This window comes from Zonotrichia leucophrys, chromosome 3 (genome assembly GCF_028769735.1).
Source record: "Zonotrichia leucophrys gambelii isolate GWCS_2022_RI chromosome 3, RI_Zleu_2.0, whole genome shotgun sequence".
Lineage (NCBI taxonomy): Eukaryota > Metazoa > Chordata > Aves > Passeriformes > Passerellidae > Zonotrichia > Zonotrichia leucophrys.
Window position 1 is genome coordinate 111,740,453 of NC_088172.1, and position 26,320 is coordinate 111,766,772.

The window sequence follows — 26,320 nt, forward strand, 5'->3', positions numbered from 1 at the left end:
AGGAGATTTATAAAATTAAAGCTGCTGCTGTTGAACACCTCAAAGGGAAAGGGAGGGAGAGGAAGTGTTTCCCCCACGCAGCTCCCCAGCAGCAGATTCTGATTGTACTCAGTGGGAAACAAGGAGCACTCCCAGCTCCTTCCCTCCCATGGAGCTCCAGGCAGAGCAGTTTGCAGATTTTGGGTCCTTGCTTTTGTTCCCCATCCTCCCTTTGGATGGAAAGACGGAGGAGAACACAGCAATTAAGGAATTTGAATGCAGGCACATGAAGCAGCAGGATGCTGCTGGTGACATTTGGACCACAAATGAAGTCCCCAAGAGTAATAAACAATCAGGTAAAGAAATCTGGGAAGAAATTACCCAGCACACCTCGTCTTCCTGGCCCCCATGAGATCCATATAAAATGTGTTAATGCATCTGATTATGATCTAAATTATGTACAGAGGCTCCTGCCAAGCACTCTGTGAAGTTTCTTTATTGTTAAGTTGGAAGCTGTTTAAGAAGGGTCCAGTCATCATGTTTCAAATTAGATTTGGGAGGAAAAAAACCAAAATATTCCTATTTTACTGCTGGCTCAGAACATGGGAGAAGGTCAGGATTTGGGGTTTCTGTTTCTATGGGACAGAACAGCAGAAGAGCCACTCTGTTCCCTGTCCTTTACTGTCACCTGAGCTCTGTGCCTTTACTGTACCCACACATCCCAGAGAATCACTGCAGTTTCAGCTTTCTTTCAACATTTATTTTTTTAATTTTAAACATTTTTTCCTGAAAAGGGGGTAAAACACCAAGGTGTTTCCATGGACTCTCTCCACAGGCCCAAAAACTTTGAAAGAAAGGATTTCTGGAGGAGTTCTGCTGAGAAAACACCATGTGAGATTTTCCTCACATCTCTGAGGGTTACCTGAGCTGTCACTTATGTGCTGCTGTCAAAAAAGCTGGTTCTTTCCATAGCAGGACTGGAGCTTTTTGAAAAACAGAGATACACCACTGCCAGGTGTAAATTCAAATTTGAGATACAGCACTGCCAGGTGTAAATTCAAATTTTGGAGAGCACCCATAGTTTCAACAGCCCGACAACTTCAAGAGTGCTGAAAACTCCACCAGCCCAACCTGTGCTTTCCCTTCTGTCTGGCCAAGATTTTGCTCCATGGATCAGCATCTCCTTCCCCTGCAGGGCTGGATTCCCAAGTCAGAGCCAAGGTCACCTTGCTCAGAGCAGCTGGATTTTAAAAGGAGGGTCCCTACAGTTATTAAAAGTCTTCCATCCATTATCTCTGCATTTCCAAGCTCACAGCTGCAGCCACAACTGCATAAATCTGGACTAAGCAGGGTGCTGTGGAAGTGGAATAGGATATAAATAGTTCTTATAGGTTTGTTTTGTTCTATATGTGCATATAAATCATATAAACACACATATAGATATGCCAGATATGTCTGCACCTCATTGAATCATGGAATGATTTGGGCTGGAAAGGAATTTAAAGCTCATCCCATTCCCCCCTGCCATGGGCAGAGACACCTTCCACTGTCCCAGGCTGCTCCAAACCCTGCCCAGCCTGGCCTTGGACACTTCCAGAAATCCAGAGGCAGCCACAGCTTCCCTGGGAACTCTATTCACCTCACCACCACTCTCAGAGTAAAGAATTTCTTCCTAAAATGTCATCTAGCCCTGCAGATCTGCAGGAAGCCAGGGATAAGAACTTCCATTTCTAGCCACCGTGGTAATGCAGTGGTTTAAACACCCAAAAAATGCTTTAATGTAGGATCACAGGCTGGCTCCCAGCCAGGCAGCAGCTCTGCTTTTAAAGGACTATTTATCTCCATAAAACACTTCCTAAACAACGTGCTCAGTGCTTGAAAATAAAGCCTTGCTAAACAACCAGATTTTTAACCTGGAATTCTGCATGTTGGCATTCTCTGCTGCTCCAGGTAAGTCTGATTCCCTTACACAGCATGGTGATTTTTCTTTTCAAGAAGAAAAGGAATTTTCTCTTTCAGTTTAACTCTGAGGCAAGATGGAAGGCCAGAGCCTGGCCTCAAAGCTGTGAGATCTTTTGAACTCCAAGTCAGCAGGCTCTCACAGGAGCTGAGCTCGAGGGCTGCTCTGGAATAAATCAAAAAGGATTTACTCTTTCACTTGAACAAGGCAGGGGGAAAAAAACTCCATAGATGCACAGATATGGGGTTGGGGGTGGGGAGACAGCTACCAGGTTTTTAAAAAAGTAATGAAAAAAGGCAACTTAGGAATGCCATGATGGTTTGATAGTCACAGTCCCATCAGCTGAACACCACCCTGCATGGCTGGATTTCCTGCAGGAAATCACAGGCACACTTGCTAAGCCTGCTGGAAGCAGTTCAGCCCCAAGAATATCCAGAGCAGATGCTCCAAGCACGGCTCCCAAGGACACAGAGCTCCTGGAGAAATCCTCTGACAGGGAGTCACAACAGGGGCTGGGACTGGCCATGTGCCTGTCAGTCTGTCCTTGGAGCTGCAGCTGTGATCCCTTCACAGAGGAGCAGAGCTCATGGCCACAAGGGACCCTGAGAGCACCTCGTGTGCTCTGTGCTGAACCACAGCCCAGCACAGCTCATCCAAGCTCTCCTGAACCAGATTTAGCAGCCAGATTCTGACTGGGGGAACTCTGGTGGCTCCCAGGCACAATCCATGTGCTGGATTGGGCTGGCAGAGCAGCTTTGTGCAGGATGCCACTGCCCCGTGCTGTCCTCGTGTCCCTGTGCCAGCAAATGCCACTCCCTGGCTCCTCTGTTCACTCCTGACACCTCTGCTGGAGCCCAAACTCATCAGTGTGTCTGACAAGACTCCAGAGCCTGAGTTTGCCTGAAGGAGCTCAGCACAGGGCACAGAATCTCATCTCATCCCCTGGCTGCCTCACAGGAGTGAGAAGGAAACTGGGGAAGGAGAAATGTGCTGCTGGCAGCAACTCCATCCTCTGCAGTGAGATTGGAAGGCTCCCAGAGAACCACACACCCCCACCCCAGAGCTGTGATCAGCACCCAAGGACTAATCCTCACACCTTGATTACAAAGAGTTTGGGGACAAGAATCTGCCCAGAGAATGATGCTAAAGAAGAAAAATGTTCAGAGCCCAACTTCCCCCTGAGCTGTGTGCAGGGATTTGGATCCTGAGGCACCCAGACACTGAGCTCAGACCATCAGTGACATTCAACACTGCTTTTAAAATCAGAGTTGAAAAGTGCTGAAACCAGAATATTGTGAAATGCTGCTTCTTCTCCTGCAACTTCTGCCAAATGAATTTGGCTAAAACTTTCAGCAATTAATGGATGATTAAATGAAAGAGCTGATGGCCAAAAAATATGTAAGGAGCTTGATTAAAGCTCTGGGGGTGACACTGTGCTGGTCCTGCCCTATTTTTACAAGCTTTTCTCATCTCAACATTATTCCAACTGGACTATGGGGAGGAGGAGAGGGTTGTTGGAAGGGTGTGAGATGTTTTGGTGAATTATGTTAAAATCCAGCAAGGGAAGAAGCAGCTTAACCCCAGGCATGGGGCAGCCTGACACTGCAGAGCTCCTTTGTGCTTTACCTGCTGTCCCTCAGCTCCTGGGCTCAGACCTGTCCCACATCCCACACCGACTCCTTCTCCACCTCTCCTCTTCCTCCCAGTGCTGATCTCAAGGGTTTCCCTCCTGTTGAACAGAAAAACACAAACAAAACCACACGGAGTCATGAAATAAGTTCTGCATGGCCTCAAGGCATCGTGCAGGAGAGGCATTCTGACACAAACATTCCTTCTGGGCCTCTCCAAACAGGGATTGAGCACCCTGGGGGAGTGGAAGGTGGCCCTGCCCAAGGCAGGGTGTGGAATGAGAGGAGCTTTAAGGTCCCTTCCCTCCCAAACCATTCTGGGATCCTGTGATTTATGACGTGGTCCTAAGCCTGGAAGCTGCCACAAGTTTGACAGTTTGGGCTGCTGGGGAGTAAGGGAGGCTGAAGGGGGAATCAGGCACAAATGAGACCACCTGGAGAAGGGAAATTGCAAATCTAAAAGGGATCAGATGTGGGTCAGCAGCAGCTCCCTGCTCCATCAGCTCTGAGCCCCTTCCAGGCATTCTCAACTTCCTCACTTCACCCAAAATTCCTCCTGTACAACACCTGATAATTGACAGCTCTCACATTACATCCATGGGATCATTTCCCACAAAAATATTAAATAAAGTCATTATCTCCATTGTTCCATAAGTGCCAAGGTCCAAGAGGATCATTGCAAGCCACCCAGCCCGACCTGTTATGTTCCAACCACGAGTTCCACCCACCAAGTCCAGCCTCAAGCCCAGCAATTCCCACCAATTCTTCATCCAGTTTCTCCCCTAGCTCAAATCCTCTCTCAGCCACACCTCTGCTGCAAACAACCCCTCTGATCTCAGCAGACAAACAGACAAAAAAAAAATTACAAGAAAAATAAAATACCTTTTGTAAAGAAAAGCCCAAGGCTCCAGGATTATCCCTCTTGGGTGAAGTCAGTGGCATTTCCCTTTGTTTTAAAACAAAAAGGATCATCCACATCCTGCCTTCATCCTCCCACCCAGCCTCTGGGACAGCAGAGCATCCCAGCCTGCCTGTCCCCACCCTGACTCTCACTGATGTGCTCCACACTCGCAGCCTCTCCCCAGCCCCAGCTCCCAGCAGGGACTCAGGGCTGGTCCTTGGATGCTGCTGCTGCTGCTTATAAAGGCTGCTTCCATCCCCTTCCATCCCTTTCACTTCAGCTGGCAAAACACTTGCAGAGTGCCCACATCTTTGGGATACAAAGAAGGAAACACTTGGTGATGGGAGCTGGTCCCTCCTGGCAGGCTGCAGGTCCTGGCACGGCTCCATCAGCTACACAATGTTTGCAGAAACAGGAGCAGCCAGGACCCTTCCACAGAACCCTCCTTCCTCCCCTGATTGCAGAGTTCCTCCCAGGGATCTCCAGGAGAGTGAAGATGTTTCTCAACAGCCACAGCTGAGGTTTCATCTCAACATGACCTGTGAAATATCCACTCCAAACCACACCCACGCTGCAGCATCTGCACGGCCCTCGCTGCCTCTCCCAGCTCTGGAGATGTTTCATGGCAGGCTTGGAATGCTTACAAAATAAAAATCTGCCATTTTTTTAATTCAAAGCCACCAATTATTGTCCCTGAAACTCTGGTCACTTTGGGCAAAGGAGCCAAGGAATCAGAGCATGTGGCAATGGGATGCCCAAATCCATCAGGCAAACAAACCACACACCTGAGAGTCACAGAATAAAAGGAACCCTGGAGATGTTTCACAGCAAGCTGGCAGTTTACAAAATAAAAATCTGCCTTTTTTTTTCCTTCAAAGCCACCAATTATTGTCCCTGAAACTCTGGTCACTTTGGGCAAAGGAGCCAAGGAATCAGAGCATGTGGCAACGGGATGCCCAAATCCATCAGGCAAACAAATCACACACCTGAGAGTCACAGAATTGTTCGGGTTAGAAGGAACCCTGGAGATGCTTCATGGCAAGCTTGGAATGCTGACAGCTTACAAAATAAAAATCTGCCTTTTTTTCCTTCAAAGCCACCAACTGTTGTCCCTGAAACTCTGGTCACTTTGGGCAAAGGAGCCAAGGAATCAGAGCAAGTGGCAATGGGATGCCCAAATCCCAAACACACCACTCTCCTGAGAGTCACAGAATTGTTCGGGTTAAAAGGAACCCTGGAGATGTTTCATGGCAAGCTTGGAATGCTGACAGCTTACAAAATAAAAATCTGCCTTCTTTTAAATTCAAAGCCACCAATTATTGTCCCTGAAACTCTGGTCACTTGGGGCAAAGGAGCCAAGGAATCAGAGCATGTGGCAATGGGATGGCCAAATCCATCAGGCAAACAAATCACACACCTGAGAGTCACAGAATAAAAGGAATCCTGGAGATGTTTCACAGCAAGCTGGCAGTTTACAAAATAAAAATCTGCCTTTTTTTTTCCTTCAAAGCCACCAATTATTGTCCCTGAAACTCTGGTCACTTTGGGCAAAGGAGCCGAGGAATCAGAGCATGTGGCAATGGGATGCCCAAATCCATCAGGCAAACAAACCACACTCTGAGAGTCACAGAATTGTCTGGGTTAAAAGGAACCCTGGAGATGTTTCATGGTGAGCTTGGAATGCTGACAGCTTACAAAATAAAAATCTGCCTTTTTTAAATTCAAAGCCACCAATTATTTTGAAACTCTGGTCACTTGGGGCAAAGGAGCCAAGGAATCAGAGCATGTGGCAATGGGATGGCCAAATCCCAAACAAACCACTGTTCTGAGAGTCACAGAATTGTCTGGGTTAGAAGGAACCTCAAATATCATCTCATTCAACCCTCTGCCATAGGCAGAGACACCTTCCACTAGAAGAGAGCCTAAGAGTGTTTTTTTAAAAGCCTAATTTTAATGTAAGCTCTGGCAAACATTTATTCTTCATAGAATAAATGCCACTTCATGATTAAAGTGAAGGCCCTTGTCTAATAAACACTCTATAATTAAAATTATGTAAAAATTCCAGCATAAATTAATATTTTACTCTGGTCACTATCATTAAAGCAATAACAGCACCCTAACAGAGGCCCACCCCAAAAAAAAAGTCTGATTTCTCCCTACTCTCCACCACAGAAAAGGTGGCCAGTCTCTGTTCTAACTTCATTTTATATTTTATTAGTTTTTACAAGCCAGCTATGCTGAAGGGCTGCACCAGTAATTTAAACTGCAGTTGTCAGCAGAAGTGAAGGACATTGAGGGATACATTTTATTCCAGCTCTTTTATTGCCTGGCTCCTTGGAGTGATTCAAGCAGCTTAAGGATTTTAGAGGCACTGTCACAACAGTTTCTGGCCCATCTCAAGCTGCTATTTGAGCAAAAAAAAAAGAAAAAAGTCCCCAAAAATTCCAACTTTCAAAGAACTGGCTGGACCAGCAGAAGCTGTTCAAGACTCAGCAACTCCTGAATGTCACCAAATTGTTCCCTCACGGGGACAGGCACTTTCTGCAATGTTATTCCCACTTGGCAGGAGGGGAGGGGGACCCATAAAACAATAAAACAGGGGGGAAATGCTGATTTCTGCAGCTCTGCCAAACCCCAGGAACACACAGAAACTCTTGCCACCATCAGGAGCCAGCAGGGCTCTGTCACATCTGCCGGGACACAGGTGACAAGCTGGAGCACAACAAGGCTGGCACAGACCCAACCCAGGAAAGCCTCCAGGAGTGCTGGCCAGAGGAGAAATGTTCTGAAAATTCCCATCCCAGCAGCACCCCAGGGTTCTGCTGGACTCTTCCCTATGGATGATCAAAAAGCAAATTAATTCCAGCCTGACCAGCCCAGGCTGGTGGGAAATGTTGGTTTTCATCCCCATTGATTGTTCTGCCATGAATCCAGCCATGCCCATCCTTGTGAAATGTCTCCTTTGACAGAAGGATCTGTTGCTGCTTTGAAAAGTGGTATTTTGGATGTCTTTCTGCTCTGCTGGTTTGTGTTGTCCCCACAAAAGGCAGGCAGGGAAGTTCCCTGTCACTTCAGCATCTCCTGGAGTAAAAACCCTCCCCAGGCTGTGGGATTTATTTGTTACTGAATGCCATGGAGAGGTGTAAAAGTGGATGTTTTAATCCAGGTTTTGCTCCCAGATGGGAGCACAGCTCAGGTTTGGGACATGAGGGGCTGCTCTGTTCACTCACACCCAGAGGTGGCCTCAGGCACTGCAGGGCTGGAGGGGAGGAACACAGAGCTGCTGAGGTGTCTGCTGGCTGCTTGCCTGGCACTGCATCCCACATCCCATCAGGGAAACTATCCCAGGAAAACAGGGAAATGCCACTGTCTCTGTTTGGAAAGACAGGAGTCTGCTAAGGAAGGCAGGAGCCTCCCCTGAAATGGAGAATGTAAACTTTCCCCACCCCTCTGAATTGCTATAAATTTTAAATTTAGGGGCTCTCAGGTAAAAATATGGGAGTGGGAAATAACAGTTCTTTAATAGGGAAGAAAATAAAAGGATAAAATAAACAATGCAGTAAATTAAAACAACACTGACAGAGTCAAACACAACCTGACACCCTGTGGGTCAGAGTGTTGGCAGCACAATTGGAAATGTGGCTGCAATCCTCCTGGAGTGTCAGGGGTGGCTCTGCTGGAGCAGGGATCCTTTAGAAAAGGGGGCAGTTGTCACAGACATGTTTTATGAAAAACCCTTTCTTTAGGATTTTTTCTCCTGAGAAGCTGAGAGCCCTCAGGGACAAAATGTAAACATTGATTATCTACTGCTGTGGAATGCAGCAGGTGCATCTCTGATTGGTCTCATGTGGTCGTTTCTAATTAATGGCCAATCACAGCCCAGCCTTTGTTATTCATTCCTTCTTTTTCTATTCTTAGCCAGCCTTCTGATGAAATCTTTTCTTCTATTCTTTTAGTAGAGTTTTAATATAACATATACCATAAAATAATAAATCAAGCTTTCTGAAACGTGGAGTCAGCTCCTCATCTCTTCCCTCATCCTGGGACCCCTGTGAACACGGTCACAGGTATTCTTCCTCCAAAGATCCAGGAGAGGCAGCTGCTGTTCCTCTGGGGAATCCAGAGGAGAATCCATATTGGTATTCCAGGATCTCCAGATTATATCCGGGTAGGAATGCTTGGCTCCTCCCTCTGGGCTCACATCTCCCAATGGGATGCTGTAGTTCTTATCAGCCATGCAGTGACATTCCATAGCTGTTATCAGCAGATGTCCCTCCAAGGGAGGAGTGATTGTGGTCACTCAGAGAGAGAGATAAGGCAAACTGCCCACTTGACAATAGACAGCTGCCAACCAGATGGGGACAGAATCCATCTTGTCTTGCAGTCTGGAACAGCTCCTTTGTGGGAGGGTGGAAGGAACAAGGGCCATTCCAGGGCCATTCCAGGTCACAGGAACAAGGGCCATTCCTGGGCCATTCCAGGCCAAAGGAACAAGGGCCACTCCAGGGCCATTCCAGGGCCATTCCAAGGCCATTCCAGGCCAAAGGAACAAGGGCCATTCCAGGGCCATTCCAGGCCAAAGGAACAAGGGCCATTCCAGGGCCATTCCAGGCCAAAGGAATCAGGGCCATTCCAGGGCCATTCCAGGGCCATTCCTGGGCCATTCCAGGCCAAAGGAACAAGGGCCATTCCAGGGCCATTCCAGGTCACAGGAACAAGGGCCATTCCAGGGCTATTCCTGGGCCATTCCAGGCCAAAGGAACAAGGGCCAATCCAGGGCCATTCCAGGCCACAGGAATCAGGGCCATTCCAGGCCAAAGGAACAAGGGCCAATCCAGGGCCATTCCCGGTCAAAGCTCTGCAGGGCTTTGGGCAGCAGCCAATGGTGGGACTGAGCCTGGTGTCCCCATTGTCCCCCAGGGTGCTGAGCTTTCCTGAGGTCCCCATCTCCTACGCACACACAGCAAGCCATGGATCACACGTGGGTTATCCCAAACCGGCTCTTGGGGTGCTGGCAGAGAGGGAGAGCCAAGGGTGACAATCCTGGAAGGGCTCACAGGGACCTGCACTGATCCTGACTCTGCACAGAGGGGACACTGCAGGACCCCGGTCACTCTGTGCCATGGGCAGAGGAGAGAAATCCTCATCCTGACCCCATCCACCCTGGCCTTGGGCACTGCCAGGGATCCAGGGGCAGCCACAGCTTCTCTGGGCACCCTGTGCCAGGGCCTCCCCACCCTCCCAGCCAGGAATTCCTTCCCAAAATCCCATCCAGCCCTGCCCTCTGGGATATCAGATGATGCCACCCAAGTTTTGGAGCATGGATCATTCTCAGCTGTCCCCTGCTGTGGGTCCCTCCATGTCTCCCTTCAGCACCTGCAGACCTTGTGCCAGGAGAGAGGCCCATGGTTCCCAAAGCTTAAAATCTGTGAGGACAAGCAAAACTTGCAAAGAAACACCTTTTAAGCAGAGGGAAAGTTGGACTTTGGCATTTTAAAGTCTGGGACATGTTTTAATGTATTAAAAAAAGTTTTCCAGGTCACCTTTGATGCAGAGCTGTCTGGAAGGGGGAGGCTGTCAGATGGTGCCTTAGCAAGGGAATATCTGTTCCCTGGGCACGGACTCAGAGCCTTGGGAACCCCCCGTGGCACCTGAATATTCCATGGTTGTGCTCCAAGCCCCACGGACACTCCTTTGATGTGGTGAGCTGCAGCTCCTAAAGGTCTCTGGAGATCACAGGAATCCCTGTGATGGGATGAATTTCGTGGGTAAGGAGCCTTCCATCCTTTGAAACAGAACTTTGCTGTTGTTATTTTTCTAAAGAACATTTTAATTGCTTTTTTTTTTTTTTTTTTCATGGCTGATGCAGAGAGCAGCTGTGCAGAGATGCCCAGGAAGGTTCCTCTGCTCCACAGGGAATCCAGCCCTGCTCTTACACACATGGTCCCTTCCTGGCCTCTCCTGCTTGCTGCTCCAACATAAACAAGACCTACATCCTCCTGGAAATTAAAGCCAGCCTCTCAGACATGCACACAGATCTCCTCCTGCCCCACAGGAAACAGGGATGGAGAATCTGCAGCCCCTGCTCATGGGGGAGGGAACACACAGCACTAAATGGCATCTTGGGATATTTAATGCTCTCAGTTTTATTTCCTCACCTCATCCTGTCACCAGCCAGAGAAATTTGTCCATTTTCCTCTGCTCATCCTCACAGAGTTCAGCAAAAAGCTTTTTCCTTTACTCCTGGTCACAAAAACATCCCAATCTGCTTCCATCTCACTCTTTCCTGACAATTATCTCCACTTGCTTCTCTATTTTCTCTTCTTTCAAGGCTCTTATCCAGGCTGGTATTTTCCTTCCCTCACCTGCCTGCACCACCATTATTTCTCCCACTGTCAGAGGTGCCACTGCAAATCTAAAATTTGGTTTCAGTACAATTATTCAAGCTCATTCTCCTGTATTAATGCAGACAAATATTGCATCCTAATACAGAAATATGCCCAGGAAATAAATCCTGGGATTCTCCAACCTGATGGGGACAGAGCAACACAAGCCCAGATCCACAGCTCTGGAAAGCATTCCTGGCACTCCCACTCCAAGTGCCATTAAGGAGATGCCAAAGTCCAGCAGATGTTTGGACAACACAAAACATTAAATTGAGCTCTGATATTTAAGAACAGAAAAATTTCCCAGGCTAATTCAGGCATCGTGTCCCATAAAAATGGCCAAAAAACCATCAGGGTCCATTAACTGCATTTGCTCCTGAATTGTTTATGCACAGAGGTTACCCAGCACATTAATCCTCCAGAAAAGAAAGTGTAAAGCAGAGCTGGAAATGAAGGAGTGCTTGGGAATCCTGATATTACGAGTGGGATAACACAGGAGGGGTCTGTGGGGGGGAGAAATTCCCACAAAAAACACCAGAGAGCCCCAATTTCCCACAAACAGGGAAATCAAAACCTGTTGTTGCAAGCAGAGAGAAAGTCAAAGATTTTATGATCCTGCTGTGAGAAAGGAATTTTAACAGCCTGGTGAAGGATAAACTGTTAGTTTCTTCCATAAACCTGAACAAAACCAAGTGATTTCCCAGAAACAAATTGGGAAATTATCCTCCCTGGCCCCAAGAGTCAAGTCCAAACCTGCCAAGTTTCTCCTGCCTTGTCCCAATCCTGCCCCTTCACAGACTTTGCTGGGCTGGGTTCAGACTCAGATCCAAATTTAGGCAGCTTGGAGATGCCCTAAAAGCTGCTGAGCCACCAGAAGGGAAAGGGATTTAAGGTGATAATTCACCTTCAGCTGAGCAGGAGGCTGCCAGCACACAAGGCAGGGTGTAACTCAGGCTGGAAATGCTCCACTGAGAGCTCTGTGTGCTCCCAATCTCCCACCCCAGATGCCAAAATTCTCCTTTCATGCCCTCTTGCAGGAGACACAACTCTCAACCTCGACCTTTGGATGGCCAAGTGACCACTGAAATCCCAAAGGGACAAAGATTCCCTTTAAAAATCCCTGAATTCCCTCAGCAAGCTCAAGTTTGAAAACCATAGAAAGGAAAAAAGGAATGCACAGGGATGTCCAAGGTGGAAATGAGGGTGGATAAGGAAAACAGGACATTTACCATGGAACTGTTACTCCCAACATTTATCAACAAGGTGCAACAAGACAAAAGACAATATTTCAGCTGGGTATTAGGAATAATTTCTGCCCCAAAAGAGTTGTCCAGCCCTGGCACAGCTGCCCAGGGCAGTGGTGGATTCCCCATCCCTGGAGGGATTTAGATGCTCTGTGGATGTGACACTTGAGGACATGGATCAGTGGTGGCTTTGGCAATAATCTGAGAGAAGTCTTCCAACCTAAATTATTTCATTTTTAGGACTTACTTTTGAGAGGAAAGAAGGATTTTTTTTCCTTTATCTAACTCAGAAAAACATTATTTAAAAAATCACTTTGCACACACTCCAGAAGCTCAAGACATTCATGTTACTCCCAACATTTATCAACAAGGAGTAACAAGACAAAAGACAATATTTCAGTTGGGTATTAGGAATAATTTCTGCCCCAAAAGAGTTGTCCAGCCCTGGCACAGCTGCCCAGGAATTTAGATTCTGTGTGGATGTGACACTTGGGGACATGGATCAGCGGTGGCTTTGGCAGAGCTGGACTCAATAATCTGAGAGAAGTCTTCCAACCTAAATGATTCCATGATTGGGATTTAATTTAGAGAGGAAAGAAGGAATTTTCCCCTCTTATCTAACTTAGAAAAACTTTATTAAAAAATCACTTTGCTCACACTCCAGAGGCTCAAGACGTTTATATTACTCCTAACATTTATCAACAGGAGCAACAAGACAAAAGACAATATTTCAATTGGGTATTAGGAATAATTTTAGTTGGGTGTTAGGAATAATTTCTTCCCCAAAAGAGTTGTCCAGCCCACTGCCCTGGGGCAGTGGAGGATTCCCCATCCCTGGAGGGATTTAGATGCTGTGTGGATGTGACACTTGGGGACATGGATCAGCGCTGGCTTTGGCAGAGCTGGACTCAAGAATCTTAGAGAAGTTTTCCAACCTAAATGATTCCATGATTGGGACCTAATTTTGAGAGGAAAGAAGGAATTTTTTTTTCCTTTATCTAACTCAGAAAAGCTTTATTTTAAAAATCACTTTGCACACTCCAGAGGCTCAAGACTTTCAGGGATAAAAACTGGACCTTCAAATTAAGGTTCTTGGTTTTCCTTTTCCCCTGGACCAACAGCTGAGGATTTTACAAATCCTTTTCACCTTAAAGCAGCTGAGTGGCACAGAGAATTAGAATGAAGCCAGGGATGCTCAGCAGGGGTAAATGAACTGCTGCAAAGAATAACTCGAGGCACATCAGAATCTGTCTTGGCACAGCTCTTCCTTCTCCAGCAGGAAGAACAGACAGAAGTGGCAACAATCCCCTTCCAGAAAATTCTCCTAAGCTCCCAGCCCACTGCCAAAATCCATTTGAAAGGAACTGATCCAAGCAAGAACTTCCCGGATTTTATGGTGCAAAAACCACCCTCTGTTCCATGAGAGCATTTTGCTTTCACAGCAGAAAATGCGCCTTGAGATTTTTATCTTCAAGAAAGGCGATGGAAACTTCCTTTGCTCGCTGCCACCAAACTGGTGTCACCCTCTCTGGATATCTCAGCATTCCCACAGGTAAAGAAAGAAGAAGTTCAACCTCCAAGGATAAATTCAGAGGCAGCAAATCCATCTCTTCCAGGGAGTTTCATCCCAGCCCACATCCACCTTTCAATGTCCCCTTCCAAGCAGCTTTTCCCAGAGAAGGGATTCAAGTTCTGCTCTCTCTCCTGACCCATAAGCAAAGTGGGAGAGTTTAAAAGTTCAGCTCCAGATATTTTCACCCTGATCCAAAAGCTGCCCTGCTGCTCCTCCTGCAGGATCTCCAGCTTTTCCCACATCTATTTTAACACACAGATATCAGAGCTAATACTTGAACAGCATTTTTTGGTGTAAAAACATCCTTTGTTCCTATTTCCCAGCTCACAGAGATGGCATTAAACACTTGTTTTTTGGGGAACTGAAGCAGATTTGGCTGCTGAGTGCAACCACAAGAACCTTTGCAGAGTTCCTGGAGGGCTGAGCCCTCTGCCCCAGGCACAGCCCACCCTGCTCACTCCAGTTTAAAAATCATCTGGATTGCTCCAAGACACTTTTCATATTCTTGGAACAATTTATTACTCCACTGGTGTTGTGAACTCCACAGATTTTCTTGTTCTCCGCACTTGATGAAAATCACAAGGGCCAGGATGCAGCTACTCCTAAGAGCTCCCATGATCACATTTACAGCTTTATCAAAGCCTTTCCATGACTTTTATTTCCTATTCTGATAAAAAAAGAGCAGAGACAGGGGCTCACAGGACCTTCCTGACAGCTCTGATGCTGCCTGGTCACACAAAGATGGATTTGTTCAGAGCAGCTCACAGAGAACCCACTCCTCCCTACAAGCACAAATTGGACACTCAATTTCTTTTCACTACACACAAGAGAAAATTGATTAAGCACAAGAAGTGGTCCTTAAAAAATGAATCTGCTTATCTGCCCTCTATCAAACAAAAATAACCTGAAAAACTGGCAAATCTGAGTGTTTGCCCAGCAGATAAGACAAATCATCCTTCAGTGACTCTCACATTTCCCTCCTGTTCCCTGGAATTCCTGCAGGCCTTTGTCACCACAGGAGCGATGGGTGGTGCCACCAGCAGTGATGTTTAATTCTGCAACTTCAACACCTGCAAAACCTTTATTAGGGGCTGGGAATCCAGAGCTCTGCCCATTTTGCCACAGGCTCCATCTCAAAGCCATGCAGGTTTTTGTTGGTTTGGTTTGTCACACAGGAGCATCTCCTGCACTGATTCCTGCTGGGTTAACTCAGCATGGGGGACCTGTGTGGTCATCTCAGATGTTGTGCCACAAAAATCTCCTGTATCAGGAAGACAAAATACTCTGTAATGCTTATTTTGCCATGTTTGTTTTTCTTAGAGGTCGCCACCACCTCCACCAAAAGAAAAATAAAGATTTTTATCCCCACTGTCCTCCATGAGGCTCCAAGCCAAGAGCCCAATGCACCATCCCGCCTCCAGCTGGATTCCTACAGAAATACAATTTGTACAACTGTGCTTTCTGGAATCTTCTGAAGCTGTTTCAACCCAAATTTGGCTCTTAAATTGTCACCAACATTCCGCAAGGACAGGAGCCTCAGAGGATGGGCAGCTTCTGCTCATGAGGGGATGCCTCAGATTTTAATATATCACAGAATGGTTTGGGTTGAAAGGGACCCAAAAGCTCATCCAGTTCCACCCCTGGCATGAGCAGAGACACTTTGCACTACCCCAGGTTGCTCCAAACCCCATCCTTAAACACTGTCACATTTACATACAGGGATATTTTATCATCCTCACCACCACACACCTCTATATAAATACATATTTTCACATACCGAGAGGGCAGTCCCACTGAGTTCCCTCATCCCTGCAAAAACTGAATCCAGGCTGTTCAAAACCAGTGCTCTGGGAGGAATATTTCTGCAGAGATTGTTTCCAGCATTCCCCAAAATGACACAGTCCATGGGAACAGTGAGGACAGGATCCAACCCGAGGGTGGAATTCAGTGATGATTAAGAAATACAATTTGTCTCCCTCCTCTCCCTCTTCATTCCCTGCCCTTATTCCCTCATGTTTTCAAACTGGCCCAGCTTTGGTGGATTTTTATGGGAACTGCAAATGAGGCATTTGCCAAATATCCAATCATTGCTCCCAAGTGCAGAGGCACCGTGACTTGAATTGGTCACCCTGCCTTTATTTGTATTTATTTTTAATTGTGAGGAAATGTATTTGCTCAGTCTCATCCCCCAAAACAGCTGAACAGTTTGAATTACACTTCCCAAAAAGCACCAGCGAGCAATTAGCTGGAATGTTCTGTTCTACCTGAAGTTTGGCATGATATGAACAATTGAAAACAGGATTTTCAAACACAGAGAAAGCTTAGGAATGGCACCAATCCCCTCTCCCAAACTAAGAACATCCTCAATCCCCTCTCAGGGCTCCTCACCCACCCTCCTCTGCTGCAATATCCCATTTAGGCTGCCTGCTCCTTTGGAAAAGACCTCAATAGTTTATTTATCCATAAAATAAATACATCAGTGCTGCTTTGCACCCAAAACCATCATGAAGGTTTTGGTTTCACACAGCCACCCCAAAAAGCTTTTTTAAAATTCCCTTTAGATGCCCATGCACAGGCCACCAGGAGGATTTCTGAGCAGGCAGAACATGAATGTGTGTTGTGATCCATTATTCACATTTCCATAATCAGGATTTCACGTTACTCAAAAGCAATTTGATGTTTGGTTTGTTTTGTTTGGGTTTTTTTTTAAGTCTCCAGCAAACCCTGAAGCTGGGGATGAAGAAGAGGAAGGGCAGGTCAAACATTATTTTTACAGGATCCAGACATTATTTTTACATGATCCTTGCCCAATTTTATTTCTCCACAAAAAAAATTCCCTCTCACAAAAATCAGATGGCACCATAACCAAGCCCACCATGAAAAATAAAGAATCAGAAGGGGAAGGGATGGGGCAGGATCCATCTGATGCTGCCACTCTTGTCTCAGCTCATTATTTGAGGCAGCCTGGGCTCCCCATGAGGTCCCACAGAGCACTAATGATTTAATCAAGGGACCTCCCTGGGGCTCAGGGAGATGTTCATGAAAAACAGCAGCAAATCAAAGCCTGGGAAATCAGTGGCACCCTACGGAAAGCTGATGGGATCAGCTGGTAAATCCTTAAGCTGGTAAGTGGTGCCTCGCTCCTGCCTCGTACCAAAAAATTGCTCTGACTAGAGATGGAGGCACAAGGAATGCTAAAAAGACAAAAGTGGGGAGATGGGTTCCAGAAACCTGCAAAAAAACGATTCACACCTTTGGATAGTGCCATGAGGGACAGGACACAGGGAATGGGACAAGGACAGGACACAGGGCAGGGTTAGATGGGATATTGCAGTGACTTGTGAGGGTTCCTCAGGGTGAGAGAGATAGACGAGAACCTTGCTTCATGATCAGAAGGCTGGATTTATTAATATATGATATATAATACATTATGACTATATTAAAAGGAATAGAGAGAAAAGTTGCAGAAGCTGCTAAGCTAAGAATAGAATAGAATCTCAAAACAAGAGAGCTCTCCCTGAATCTGTCCCCAAGCTTGGTCCTGTGATTGGCCCTTAATTGTAAACATGGAACATGAGCCAATCACAGGTGCACCTATTGCATTCCACAGCAGCAGATGATAATTGTTTACATTTGTCTTCTGGGGCCCCAGCTTCCCAGAAGAGGAAAAATCCCAAAGAGAGGATTTTTATGAAAAAATGTCTGTGACAATGGGATATTGGAAGGAATTTTTGGCTGGGAGGGTGGGGAGGCCCCTGGCACAGGGAATGGCTTCCCACAGACACAGGACAAGGTTAGATGGGATATTGGAAGGATTTTTTGGCTGTGAAGGTGAGGATGCCCTGGAACAGGGAATGGCTTCCCACAGACACAGGGGAGGATTAAATGGGATATTTGGAGGGAATTCCTGGCTGGCAGGATGAGGAGGCCCCTAGCACAGGGAATGGCTTCCCACAGACACAGGGCAGGGTTAGATGGGATATTGGGAAGAAATTCTTGCCTTGGAGGGTGGGGAGGCCCCTGACACAGGGAATGGGACAAGGACAGGACACAAGGCAGGGTTAGATGGGATATTGGGAAGGAATTTTCAGCTGGGAGGGTGGGGAGGCCCCTGGCACAGGGAATGGCTTCCCACAGACACAGGGCAGGATTCAATGGGATATTGGAAAGGAATTGTTCCTGGGAGGGTGAGGAGGCCCCTGACACAGGGAATGGGACAAGGACAGGACACAAGGCAGGGATGGATGAAATATTGGGAAGGAATTTTTGGCTGGGAGGTTGGTGAGGCCCTGGCACAGGGAATGGCTTCCCACAGACACAAGGCAGGGTTAGGTGGGATATTGGGAGGGAATTCTTACCTGGGAGAGTGGGGAGGCCCTGGAATAGAATTCCCAGAGAAGCTGTGGCTGCTCCTGGATCCCTGGCAGTGTCCAAGGCCAGGCTGGACTGGGCCTGGAGCAGCCTGGGACAGTGGGATGCATCCCTGCCCAAGGGATGGGATGAGATGACCTCTAAAGTCCCTTCCCACCCAAACCATTCTGGGATTCTGTGTTTCTAATGCAGGAATATTTGTGCACATCCACACAATTTCCAAAGTTCAAGGCACATTTTTTGAGTGATCTCATTTTCAAGCCAAACCGGACAGCAGCGTTACAGTCACCGAGCTCCTCGTGCACACTCAGTGCTGCAAAATCTGCAATGACTTCAAATTCCTAACTATTAACATATTCTCCATATTAATCTCCCCCAAATGATCCATACTGGGAATTTATGTGTGACTCAGTATTAAAATGCAGTGTAACTGTGTCTCTGAGCATGTCATGGAGCTTAAATACAGGCGAGCAGAGGGCATTAAGAGGCTGCTGAGAATCATTTTCTAGTACATTGGAAAGGACAAGCTGTTTTTATGAGTGTGTGTTTTACAGTCTGTTTTTTCAAATTACATCTAAAATAGTTCCCAGATGGAAGTTGTATCACTCCAACCTCAATCTGAGGAATATTTTCTTTTTGAAAATTAGAAATTAAATAAAAAGAGGTGAAACTTCAGAAAATCTGAGTCCACTGAAAGGTCAACAGTGTCTTGTGCTGCTCAGAGAGGACTCAGAGACACGGTGGAAAAAAACCTTGAGACTTTTTTCTGAGAAAAGATTCAAATAATAAGGAAACAGTCCTAAAACAGTAGCATCAAAGTTTGTCCTTAATTCCACAATGAGGGCATCAGACTGTGGCAAATTTCTTTACAAAGCTCCAGGCATCCACGAGGCAGCTGGAGAGAAAAAAAGGATTCCCTTGCCCACCATGTTCTCATCCACTGCCTCCAAGCAGCTCTCCTTGTGCAAATCAGTATTTTCCATTCTTTTTAAGTATCCCATACAGCTGTAACTGGCTCTAACACTCTTCCCAACTCACAGCACTTCCAAAACTGCAACTCAGCTTTTAATGAGCATCAGCAGTGAGTCCAGAGCTGGAGAGGTGACGCTGATCTGGTTTTGCCAAGCAAACTTGGAAACGCAGAGAGCAGGAGAAGAAACCAGGATGTTTGGGGTTGTAGATGAGGATAAAAGTGCAATCAGCACCTGGCATGATTTACAGGTATCATAATACAAATACCCTCAGGTATTTGTGATTTGGTCTGGAGAAATGTTGGAGGAGTTTGATTATAGGACCCCAAGGATGGAAAAATCAACTCCCTTGGCAACTTCCAGCCTGGCTGCTACAGGACAGGAAAGAAAAGGAGTGGAATCATTACAAACATTTGCTTTTTCACAATGCAGAAGGAATAACTCCTGTGCCCTACACACTGAGTGTGAAAAATGCATGTATTTTATGATTGGCTTTTTGCAAATATTCAAATGAATATTAGATGTGTTGTGTTAGAAAGTAATGCTGGATTAATTCTCTTAAGTAGTGTGGTAAATAGAGTTTTAGGTTATAATAAAATGTTAAAATAGAAACTCTGCTATGTAGGATACTTTTTTTAAAGAAGGGCAGATAGAAGCCACAGGACATCCAAATCTTTCAGAGATAAAGAATTTATTGCCCTCTTATCAGAAGAAATGAACTTCTTCCCACCTCAAAGGCGCTGTCAGGATTCACAGGAAGAAGCTGAGGATGAGCAGACAGAATCCTGTGTTTGAATGGAATTTGTGCATCATGGATGAGGTGTATGAATATGCAACAGGCTGTTGTTTTTAAGGGTTAATCCTTTGTTAATGTCTGTTCTTTTTCTGGCTTATTTTGCCCAGAAAAAGGTACCCAGACATCCATAACTCTTTGTTTCTATTGTCTCATATTGTCCTAATTCAAATTGTCCAAATCATTATTACTCTAATTGTATAACTATTTTTATAACCATTTTATTACTATGAAACTTTTAAAATTTCAAAAACAAGTGACTGGCGTTTTTCACACTGAGCATGGTTTACTCTCCCTCCAGCCAGGATGGCCACATCCCTCTCCCAAACCCCTCCTGGGTGTCCTGGCCATACCCCAGGCATGGCTATGCATGGATCAAAGCAGCCCAGCACCCCTCAGCATGTCCCACTCCAGCCCTCTGCCAGAACCAGACCCCTAGGGATGGCCAGGGAGCACAGTGGAAACAAACAGGTGGGATTAGAAAGAAAGGAACTAAAAGCAGTTTCACATTTCCTTCACTCTCATTTGTCACAGACATGTTTTATGAAAAATCCTTTCCTTAGGATTTTGTCTCCTGAGAAGCTGGGAGGCCTCAGGAACAAAATGCGAACATTGATTATCTGCTGCTGTGGAATGCAACAGGTGCATCTGTGATTGGTCTCATGTGGTTGTTTCTAATTAATGGCCAATCACAGCCCAGCTGTTTGGACTGTCTCAGTCAGTCACAAGCCTTTGTTTTCATTCTTTTTCTATTCTTAGCCAGCCTTCTGATGAAATCCTTTCTTCTATTCTTTCAGTATAGTTTTAATATAATATATATCATAAAATACTAAATCAGCCTTCTGAAACATGGAGTCAGATTCTCGTCTCTTCCCTCATCCTGGGACCCCTGCAATCACCATCACTCATTTTCTGTCTGTGGAGCTGATCTCCTACCTTCTAATGCTGTCCTCACTCCAGCTTCTGGTTTCTATCCCAGATTTCTTAAATTCCTCATCCATTACAGAATCATGGAATACCCAGAGCTGGACCACAAGGATCTCAATCCAACCCTGGCCTCGCACAGACCCCCAACAATCCCAACTGTGCATCCCTGAGAGGGTTGTCCAAACTCTCCTGGAGCTCTGGCAGCCTTGGGAATGTCACCATTCCCTGGGCAGCTGTTCCAGTGCCTGACACCCTCTGGGGAAGAACCTTTTCCTAATATCCAATCTAAACCTTCCTGGTTTAGGTTGGATATTCCTGGCTCCAGCCATTCCCTGTGTCCTGCCCCTGCTCACAGAGAGATCAGAGCTGCCCCACAGCTGCCCCTCAGGAGGAATTATCCAGCCACCCTCCCTTCTTTCTGATGTCCTCCCATCCACACCAAATCCCAGCTGACATTACAAATTCTGCTGAGCACAGAGATCCCATTACAGCAAATTACCAAAATGTTGCTCTGCTTTGCAGCTTAGAGAGGATCAAGTTATGCCCCTGCTCACTCCTGTCAGCACCAGCAGGAAAGCTCCACTCTGCCTCACGAGGGACAAAACCATTCTGGACAAAGCAGAGAGCTGGGAGAGAAGAGTTTTGAGGAAAAATGATCTCATAACTGGGTAGAAATAGTGCTGTCAGCAGCAGGCAGACACACCATGCCAGAAGGAGTTATCCTTTCTCCAAACAATTTTAGGCAGCACAGTCAGGAGTGGCAGCACCAGTTTATTCCACGCTTGCTCCCTCCTGAAATCAATTTTCCAGCCACACATCCACGGTTCATGTGGCAAGTGGCCGTGTCTTTGCTGCATTCACAGTTCTGACTCCCCTCAGTCGGAGCAGGGGCTCTCCTGGAGCTGGGATTAAACACAGACATCCATGAGCAGGGATCTTTCCCCTCCCCATGTCACCCACTCTGTTATTTTTCAGAATCACTGAACAGCCTCTTGAAACCCCAGCCTCACGTGAGGTACAGCAAGCACAGCACAAAGAGCAGCTTTCCATATTCATTTCTGCTCCCTGGAAACCCCAGGACACAACAAGAGCAGAATAATAATACCAATTACTGATATTTGCTGCAGTCATTTCAGAGCCAATTAACATAATGAACCTCCATCTCTTTCAGATAAGCAATCTCAGAGCACTCCAGCTAAAGGTGAGGGGCTGGAGCACAGAACAAGAATGTTAAACACAGATTACAGGAATGGAATTGGGAAAGATTTCCACACAGTCCTTCCTCCAAAAATCCACCTCCCAGCCCCTCTCTGCCTCCACACACACACCAAGGAGGACCTGTTGTATTTTTTATCTGTGTTTTGATGGCACACTGAGGGATTAGAGCTGGAAGCTTTCTATGACAAAGCTCCTGAGCCCACCCAAGCCTGGCAGTGAACAATTCAGAGGAAACGAAGGAGAGGAAAAATCAGCAAGTTTTGGGTGAGAAGCAGCACATTCCAGCTGCTGCATGACAGAGAACAGAGAACAGATCCATCCCTCTCACAGGGAACACACCTGGAGCCACGTGTGCTGCTCGCTGCAGGCTGTGTCCTCTGCACAATGTGGCACAGAAACTACAAAGGACCCACGCTTGTCACACATTTGTGACACCTCAAATCATCACAGAACGGTCTGGGTTGGAGGGACCCCAAAGATCATCTTGTCAGAGACTCTTCAAAAAATCGGGCAAGGGGGAATTTCATGGAATCACAGATTGGTTTGGCTGGGAAGGGCCTTAAAGCTCATCCCATGCCACCCCTGGCATGGGCAGGGACACCTCCCACTATCCCAGGTTACTCCAAGGTGTCTCCAACCTGGCCTTGGACACTTCCAGGGATCCAGGGGCAGCCACAGCTTCTCTGGGAATTCTATTCCAGCCCCTCCCCACCCTCAGAGGGAACAATTCCTTCCCAATATCCCATCCATCCCTGCCCTCTGGCAGTGTGCAGCCATTCCCTGTGTCCTGTCCCTCCATCCCTTGTCCCCAGTCCCTCTCCAGCTCTCCTGGAGCCCCTTTAGGCCCTGGAAGGGGCTCTGAGCTCTCCCTGGATCCTTCTCCTCTCCAGGCGAGCACCCCCAGCTCTCCCAGCCTGGCCCCAGAGCAGAGGGGCTCCAGCCCTTGGAGCAGCTCTGTGGCCTCCTCTGGACCCCCTCTAACAGACCCACATCCTTCTTGTGCCAAGCATTCCAGTTCTGGAGGAAGAAAAACATCACACTAACATTCAGCACATTAAAGAGCTTATTTATGCCTTCCCCTGAACATAAATCTCTCTGTTCAATCAGTGTTTGTGGGGTGAACATGAGAATTCACCACGGATGGGGGACAACAGAACTGCTCTGAGCAGGGCAGTGTTTGCTGGAGCTGTCCAAGCCTGTCCATTCAGGACAGCCTGGGTTTCTCCAGAGAGCCCCAGCAGCCCAGGCTGAGCTCACTGTGCCATGGGAAGGACACCTGAGGGTGGCAAAGCTCAGGCCACCAGTGGGAGAACGGGCTGATAAAGCCTCACCACAGTAATGTGGATTTCCTGCATTTGAAGCTGCCAAAACAGTTTCAGTATTTTATTTCTCTTGTTAGAAATTAATGAAAAGTGTGGGTACAGTGCACGAGAAGGAAGAAACACAAGAGAAAAAAAGAGAATGAAATCAGGGTGTATGGCCTCTGCCCAAACTGAATGTGTCTCCTCACCCCCCATTCCTCCTCCAGGACATTTCCCTCCTTTGTTTCCATCTCCACACAATCCTCATTCCATTTCTGAGTTCCTACACATTTGTCCTTCTCTGTATCCTCACAGAAATGCTCCAGGATGCTCCAGGAAATCATCAGGATTTCTTCCTGAGCTTTGTGTAGGGTCACCCCAAAATGCTGATCCTTGCTGAAGCGCTGCACAAGAGACCCACAACACCCACAAAAACCAGGCAGCCCAAGGAGAACACACCATAAACATGAAAGAGCCAAACCATAAACATGAAAGAGCCAAAACACTGGCTGGGCTTTACCCAGACACTTGAAAGGCACAACCTGCCCAGGGGATGGGGGTGGAACTACATCTTTAGGGTCCCTGAAAACCCAAATCCTGTGTTTCCATGATTTCTACTCTTGGGCAGAAAGCTTCCATCATATTTAGTAACCATAAATCTGGCAGTTCCTCAAAAAATATAAAATGTAGACACACAAAATGTGAGTCTAAGCTGGTGAAATGAAGAGAAAAGCTCGTGCTCTGTCACATGGAACCAAAAATCTACCCCATGATCCAGAAGAGGACAAGGACCAAGGATGGGTTTCAATGAGGATCAAATTAACAAATGGATGAAAATAACACGAGGTTTGATTTTCAGACAAGGTCACAGCAGTGCAGTCTGAGTGCTGGAATGGCCACAGCCAGGCTTTGGGTTAAGCTGTGGCTGTCCCACCCCTGGAAGTGTCCCAGGCCCTGCTGGAGCACCCAGGGACAGTGGGAAGTGTCCCTGTCCATGGCAGGGGTGGAATGGGATGAGCTTTGAGGTCCTTCCAACCCAAACCATCTGGGATTCAAGCTCAGGCATCACCTCCAAGCCGTCACATCAAACAGCAAAAGGAGTTTTGATGTTTATTTGGCTACACACTAACAAGGAGCCAGCTGAACATGCCCAGGGCTCTTGGTCACTGCCTTGGTGTACAACCAGAAGCAGCAACTACCAGAAATTTGAGACACCTTAAAGGCACTAATTAGGCTAATTAAGGCAAGAAAGAGCTAAATGGGTGGCCCAGGGCCACAGGAGGCAGCGACCAAGAGGTGTTGAGGAGTTCTGTTCATAGCCCTGTTCCCCAAGCCCTGAGAGAACCCCCACAGACCAATTCACAGGCAGCTGTGGGGTGAGAAAGCTGCAACCAAAACCGACTTCCTCCCCTCTCCCTCCCTCTCTGCCCACAAACACAAGAGTTTCTGATGAGTGATTTCACACAAGATGTACGGCCTGACTTCAACCAGAAAGAAACCACTCACAAATCCCTCACCCCCAGTGCTCAGGGCACCTGAATTCTGCTCCTTTGTGAGTGAGCAAAGCTACAAACAGGAGGATAAAATAAAACTTCCCATGTGCTGCAGCAGCAGGAAGCACTGCCAGGGATCTCCCAGTGCTGAGCCAGGTGAGGCTCTCCTGACCACACAGCTTCCTTGGGAAAGGAACAAAAACAGGATAAAGCTTACAGGGCTCAGGCATGCTGATACTCCCAATTCCCCTGGAGATGGGAATAACTAATTAATCAGGAGTCATGGGATCAAAGTGAGCAGCTAGATATTTTGGGTAAATTTAATTACTTCACCTCCAAATAATCCCAAAGTTCCAGCAACAAGAGATTCCCTTTTTCCAGCATCCCCCACCACAGCAATACTCACACTACCTGTATTCCAGCCCCTCCTGCAGCTCCTGACATCTCCAGCGGCTCCAGATTTCCCTGGGAGAGGTTTCTGGCAGCCTCGCTGGCTTTCAGTGTTAGGATGTAATAAAAAAGGAAATTCATGAATTGTCTGCTGCAATTTGAGGGAGATTTGTGGCCATAGCAACATTACTATAATCTATGCTGCAGGGAACAAAAGCCACTTTGATCACGTTGTTCCCACCCTCCCCACCCCACCCATAAGGCTGGAAAACGCCGTCCAGACACTCCCCAGTCCCCCAAATGTGCTCTCCCACTGGCTGCCCCTGACATGAAATCACTGAAAAGGGGATTTAGAGTGACTCTGGAAGGTTGTGCAGGACATTCAGCATCCACACAGACCATCCCAAGCAACCACCCTCCTCCTGTACTGCTGCAGGAAGGGGACAGTGCCTGCTCTTCCCAGTTACCCACCAGGCATCCCACAGCTCCCAGTGAGGAGCTGAAGGCATTCACTGTGCTGGTAACACAAAATAAACAACTCACCCAGGTTTATTGCTGTCGGTGCCACGTGGCTGCAGGTTCTGTCCCCTCCCTGTCACTCACTACATTCCCTCACTCTGAAATTCATCTTTAGGCTCACACAGCTGCACCCAGGCCTGCAGGCGCTCCTGTAATGCAAATAAAACAAGGATCCAAGGCACTGAGGAATTAATCTAACGAGCTGCCTGCCCTGCTCCCTGTGCTCAGGGCTCCCACAAGGAAGATGCCTCTGGAGAGGCCGGGCTGCCCAGCCAGCTGAAAGCAGAAATTTGTATTAATGCTCTCACTATTTTTAGCTTCACAAATCAGGCAGAGCTGACTTGTGCTTCCTGCCCCCAGCCACAACATCTGGGCTCTTGCTGGTCATTCGGGCTCTTTTTCCCACAAGGCAGAGCCTGGAATGTGGCAAGGTGGAGCTCTGGGAGGGAGGGAGGGGGAAGAGGCAGCAAACTTTCCAAATTAGTCGGGAAAAGCAGAGGGCTGCAGTAATTCCACCGCTGGGATAACTCAGCAGCAGTGATTGCAATCTGCCCACTTCATTTGGCCCTGCAGTTTCTATTAGAGGCACAGCAGGAGGAAATTCTTGTACAGTAGTTAAGGCAAGGGATGGGTGTTGGGTGACTTGGGTTTGGCTCCCAGCTGTGC

At 47.1% G+C, this 26,320-nt stretch overlaps 1 protein-coding gene across 8 annotated transcripts in view; it reads right to left on the reverse strand.

The window, feature by feature from the left end:
* The window catches only part of EXTL3 (exostosin like glycosyltransferase 3), a 158,534-nt gene that overhangs the window by 51,767 nt on the left and 80,447 nt on the right, over positions 1–26,320 (reverse strand). For 3 of the 8 annotated variants that reach the window (XM_064709971.1, XM_064709969.1, XM_064709970.1), the window contains exon 3: positions 3,566–3,668. The exons of 3 other annotated variants lie outside the window; for them this stretch is intronic. The gene's annotated coding sequence lies outside the window, so the exon portion shown is untranslated. Of the gene's footprint in view, positions 1–3,565; positions 3,669–25,678; positions 25,804–26,320 lie in introns of all 8 variants that reach the window. 2 more of the 8 variants (XM_064709973.1, XM_064709974.1) reach the window with 1 other exon arrangement.